This window comes from Leopardus geoffroyi, chromosome X, assembly GCF_018350155.1.
Source record: "Leopardus geoffroyi isolate Oge1 chromosome X, O.geoffroyi_Oge1_pat1.0, whole genome shotgun sequence".
Lineage (NCBI taxonomy): Eukaryota > Metazoa > Chordata > Mammalia > Carnivora > Felidae > Leopardus > Leopardus geoffroyi.
In genome coordinates, this window is record NC_059343.1 from 42734785 (window position 1) to 42741144 (window position 6360).

Genomic DNA, 6360 nt, shown 5'->3' on the forward strand with positions numbered 1-6360 from the left:
ACTGAGCCATGCTGGCACAAATAAAGTTGTTCCTAAAAACAAAACAAAAAACAAAAACAAAAACAAAAAAACCACATCGGCGTCGTGACTCTATGCGAGAATCCTGCTACAGCAGCATCTAATCTAGTAGATGGAAAGGAGCCCTGAGAAGCTGTACAAAAATAAAAGATTTTTATGGCCGGAAGGGAGCGGGAATAAGGAAATTTTCTAAGCAAAAAACCCAGATTGGTTATTGCAAGGTTACTTTCCTTTAGGGATGGCAGGAGTCTGTCAGGCAGACTACCAAACTAGTGCTGATCAGGTGATTCCTGATTGACTGTGTACGATTCCATTTCTGGGAGAGCCAAAACTGTAATTAAGTCTTGGTTTGGTGAAGTGGGGCTTAGCATAAGCAACTCCATTTTGGGCCGGTTGTCTTGTTTGTTTATCTTAACAATACATATACTTATCTTAAGGCTACAGTTCAGTGAGCTTTGACAATGTATACAACCTTGTAACCACTACCACAATCAATATATAAAACATTTTCATTGCCCCACAAAAGTTTCCTTTGTGCCCCATCCTGACCCCCCCCCCACATCAGACAACCACTGATGTGCTTTCTGTCACTGTAGATTGTATTTGTCTTTTTTAGAGTTTCACACAAATAGAATCAGTTTGCACTCTTCTGTGTCTTGCTTCTTTCCGTCAGCATCGTGCTTTTGAGATTCATCCAACTTGTTGTGTATATCAGAATTTCCCCCCTTCTTATTGATGAATAGAATTCTGTGGTATAGATATTTCACCATCCATTTATCCATTCTCGTTGTTGTTGTTTTTTCTTTTTTTAAGGAGGCTCCATGCCCAGAGTGGAGCCCAACACAGGGCTTGAACTCACGACCCTGAGATCAAGACCTGGGCTGAGATCGAGAGTCAGACGCTTAACCGACCGAACCACCCAGGTGCCCCTCTCTCAGTGTAGTTTTCATTTCTGTTTCTCTAATTATGAGAGAGATTACACTTTTCATATGCTTAAGGGCCATTTTAATATCCCCCTTTAATGTGTGAATTATCTGTTCACATATCTTGCCCATTTTTCTGTTGGCTCTTTTGACCTTTTTCCCTTAAATTCTTTTAAATGTTTATTTAATTTTGAGAGAGAGAGAGAGTGAGCAGGGGAGGGACACAGAGAGAGACACACACACAGAATCCAAAGCAGGCTCCAGGTCCTGAGCTATCAGCACAGAGCCCAACAGGGGGCTCAAACCCACAAACCATGAGATCATGACCAGAGCCGAATTTGGATGCTCAACCAACTGAGCCACCCAGGCACCCAATTTTTCCCTTAAATTTTTTTTTTTTGCCATTAGAAAACAAAATAAAATCTTTTTTAATCTTGTTTTATTTTTTTTTTAATTTACATCCAAATTAGTTAGCATATAGTGCAATAATGATTTCAGGAGTAGATTCCTTAGTGCCCCTTACCCATTTAGCCCATCCCCCCTCCCACACCCCCTTCAGTAACCCTCAGTTTGTTCTCCATATTTATGAGTCTCTTCTGTTTTGTCCCCCTCCCTGTTTTTATATTATTTTTGTTTCCCTTCCCTTATGTTCATCTGTTTTGTCTCTTAAAGTCCTCATATGAGTGAAGTCATGATTTTTGTCTTTCTCTGACTTACTAATTTCACTTAGCATCATACCCTCTGGTTCCATCCACATAGTTGCAAATGACAAGATTTCATTCTTTTTGATTGCTGAGTAATACTCCTGAGTAATACTATGGAGTAATTGCTCCTGAGTAATTACTCCTGAGTAATACTATGTGTGTGTGTGTGTGTGTATACCACATCTTTATCCATTCATCCATCGATGGACATTTGGGCTCTTTCCATACTTTGGCTATTGTTGATAGTGCTGCTATAAACATGGGGGTGCATGTGTCCCTTCAAAACAGCACACCTGTATCCCTTGGATAAATGCCTAGTAGTACAATTGCTGGGTCGTAGAGTAGTTCTATTTTTAATTTTTTAGGAACCTCCATAGTGTTTTCCAGAGTGGCTGCACCAGCTTACATTCCCATCCCTTAATTTTTAAGAGTTCTTTATATATTGAGGATATGAACACTTTACTGCAATAGATGTTACATGTATTTTCTCCCAGATTGTCAGTTGTCTTTTGGTCATGTTTATGATAATAGTATCTTGGAAATAGAGGTATGTATATACTAATCCATGTATACACACCTATCTATATTTCTGTATCTATCAATCTGTATGTATTTTAAGGAAAACATGAATTCATACTGATATTCCAGTACAACATGGTTCATTCTATCTCTTCTTGCTTATCTGTGTCCTCCCACTCCAACTATGAGAAACCTGGCTCCAACCATCCACCACCCATTTACTTAATTCAATTGCAGTACACATGTATAGTGATATCAGAATTGTTAACTTGTAGCCCTATGGGAAATAAATTTGCCAACATTGAGTTAAATGCTTTTCTATGGTCCCTTTTATGTTTAGCATTGGAGTTTCCAGTCAAAATGCCACTTTCTGGGGCACCTGGGTGTTTTAGTCGGTTGAACATCTGACACTTATGAGCTCAGGTCATAGTCTCATAGTTGTGAGATCGAGCCCCATGTCCGGCTCTGCACTGACAACATGGAGCCTGCTTGGGATTCTCTCTCTCCCTCTCTCTCTACTCTCCCTCCCTCAAAATAATTAAATCAACATTAAAAAAAAATACCATTTCAAAGGTTACCTAGTTCAGCATGTCTTCTTCCTCCCCCTTCAGTGAGGTCATGTTATTTATTTGTCATACAGTTAGATTATGTTGTCATAGTCTGCATTCCATCCTGGGATTACCTGATCTCCTGGTTGGCTTTTTAAAATTTTCATACATTAAAATTTATTTTTTGTGTTGTAATGATCTATAGGTTTTGACAAACACATTTTTTAAATGTTTGTTTATTTATTTTGAGAGAGAGAGAGAGAGTGTGTGTGGGGAGGGGCAGAGAGAGAGGGAGACAGAGAATCCCAAGCAGGCCTGACAAGGGACTCGATCTCATGAACCGTGAGATCATGACCTGAGTTGAAATCAAGAGTTGGACGCTTAACCGACTGAGCCACCCAGGTGCCCCCGACAAACACATTTTAAAGTTTTCCTCACATAGATTTTTTTTTCACATTTCTTCTTAGGTTCCTTCTTAAGGTATACTATCTTCTTTGTTGCTATTTTAAGTGGAGTTTTCACATTATAATCCTCTAACTGGTTATTATTTGTATATATAAAAGCAATTGATGACTTTTTAAAAATATTTTATTTTTGAGTAATCTCTACACCCAATGTGGGGCTCAAACTCACAACTCTAAGATCAAGAGTCACGTGCTCTACAGACTGAGCCAGCCAGGCACCCCATGAAGGCCATTGACTCCTTTATGTTAATTTCACATCCTTCCACTTTGCTGAATACTTGTATTGTTGGAGTTAGTTTTATCATTGATTCTCTAGAGTTTGCCAGGTACAAAATCATATCGTCTGAAAATAAAGGTATCTTTATTTCTTCTTTTCCAATTCATGTACCTCTAATTGATTTCTCTTATCTAATTACCACTTTCTACAACAGGAACCAGGGCTTCTTGTTGAAATGGTTGATTCCAGGGCTGAGACAGGACAGTACAAGATGAACCTGGGGCATCTTGTTTTACCCGCCATTAAATGAATTTGAACTTAAAAAGAATCTCTGGGGATGGCTGGCTGGCTCAGTCTGTAGAGCTTGCGACTCTTGATCTCAGGGTTGTGAGTTTGAGCCTCATGTTTGGCGTAGAGATTACTTAAAATTAAATTTTTTAACGTTTATTTATTTTTGAGAGAGAGAGAGAACGGGGGAGGGGCAGAAAGAGGGGGAGACACAGATGTCGAAGCAGCCTCCAGGCTCTGAGCTGTCAGCAGAGTCCAACTCGAGGCTCTAACTCCTGAACTGCGAGATCATGACCTGAGCCACCCAGGCGCCCCGAGATTACTTAAAATTAAATCTTTGGGGTGCCTGGGCGACTCAGTCTGTTAAGTGTCTGACTTTGGCTCAGGTCATGATCTCATGGTTTGTGGGTTTGAGGCCTGCTTCAGGCTCTACACTGACAGTGCAGAGCCTGCTTGGGATTCTCTCTCTCTGCCTCTCTCTCTTCCCCTATCCCATTTGTGCCTTTTCTCTCTCTCAAAATAAATTAAAAAAAAAAAAAAAAAGTCCTTGGGGTGCCCGAGTGACTCAGTCGTTTAAGCGTCTGACTTTGGCTCAGGTCGCCATCTCAAGGTTTGTGGGTTTGAGCCCCGCGTTGGCTCTGTACTGACAGCTCATACTCGTGAACCTCGAGATCATGACCTGAGCTGAAGTCAGACGCTTAAACGACTGAGCCACCCTGTCGCTCCCATCCTCACAAATTACTTCTATCTATCTATCTATCTATCTATCTATCTACCTACTATTTTTAATGTTTATTTAATTTTGAGAGAGACAGACAGATAATGAGCAGGGGAGGTTCAGAGAGAGAGAGAGGGAGACACAGAATCCGAAACAGGCTCCAGGCTCTGAGCTGTCAGCACAGAGCCCCACGCGGGGCTCGAACTCATGGACCATGAGATCATGACCTGAGCTGAAGTCGGACGCTTAACCGACTGAGCCCCCCAGGCGCCCCCTCCCCCCCCCCCCCCCCCCCCCCCCCCCCCCGCCACCGCACACACACAAATTACTTCTTAATTATAATGAAGAAAGGGGTAACTTTACAGTGGAGAAACCTGGTGGACACCACCTTAACCAAGTGGATGACATTAACATCAAAGAGATGGGGACAAACTGGTATTTCCTGCCCCCTGATGTGATGTACTGAGAAAGACACTTCACTTCTGTGGTGTTTCTGCCAAAAATTCAAATCTGAATCTGATCATGAGAAAATACCAAGCAAACCCCAATTGAGGGACATTCTACTAAATAACAGTTTGCACTCTTCAAAAACATCAAGGTCATAAAAAAAAAGAAAAACTGAGGAAATGATCCACATTTAAAAAGATTAAAGGAACATGACAACTGTATGCAATCGTGATTCTGGATTGAATCCCTGTACCAGAAAAAAGGTTTTTATTTTACTATAAAGGATATCAGTGGGACAATGGGCAAACTTTGAATAATGTCTGTAAAATAGATAACAGGATTATATCAGTATTGACTTCCTGATTTCGATAATGATACTGTGGTTATATAGGGGAATAGCTTTCTCTTAGAGATCTTTGTAAAGGAAAGAGGCCTGAGATTGGCTATCCTCACAAGGACTTGATTGCAAGGTTAGCCCCTGACTAGCATCTGGAAACTTGGCTGATAAACTGTTCCCTACAGTGATATAAAACTTTTTCTAAATGATAAGAATGGTTCACTGTGCCAAACCATTTGTACAAACAATTTATGCTGAGCACCTGCATTCCTTTAGGAAGTCTAGAATTTTGCTCCATGCCAGGTAGAGGGTGACTTGTAGCCATCCCCCAGTGAAAACCTTAGGCACTGAGTCTCTAATGAGCTTCCCTGGAAGACAACATGTCACATGTGTTTTCACAATTCATTGCTGGAGAGGTTACATGCATCCTGTGTGACTCCGCTGGGAGAGGACTCTTAGAGGCTTGTGCCTGGTTTCCTCTGGACTTCAGTCCATGTCCCTTTTCCCTTTGCTCCGGGGAGGTGAGGCAGCCTAAGGAGGTCTGTGCAAGGATTTCTCCAGATTCCACCTGTGTCTTTTGTTCTTAGTGATCCTATCATGGACTTATCCTTTAACTGTAATAAATCTTAGCTAGGAGTACCACTATATGCTAAATCTTGTAAGTCCTTCTACTGAATCACCAAACTGGGGGATGGTCTTGGGGACCCCTCACACACACACACACACACACACACACGCACACACAAAGAAGGAATGATAAACGGAAGTGGCAAAAATGTTAACATAGGAACATCCCAATTAAAGGGTATACAACTTCTCTGTAAATCTGAAATTATTTCAAAATAAATTTTTTAATGGAAAACGAAACCAAATCTGTATCCTAAGTGGATACATTGCATACTGCTAAAGGTGTATCTACTTCCAGGCCCTCTTCAAGAACATACGTGGGAAATATACATACACAGTTCTCTTTCTCTGACTATCTTATCTAAAATCTTGAGATCATCTTGTTACCTCCAATTCCAAATCAATACTTCAGGGTACATTCTTGTCTCCTCTATCCATCTTTATTTATTTATTTATGTTTTAACTTTTTAAAATGTTTATTTATTTTTGAGAGGGAGAGAGAGAGAGTACGAGCAGGGGAGGGGCAGAGAGTGAGGAAGACACAGAATTT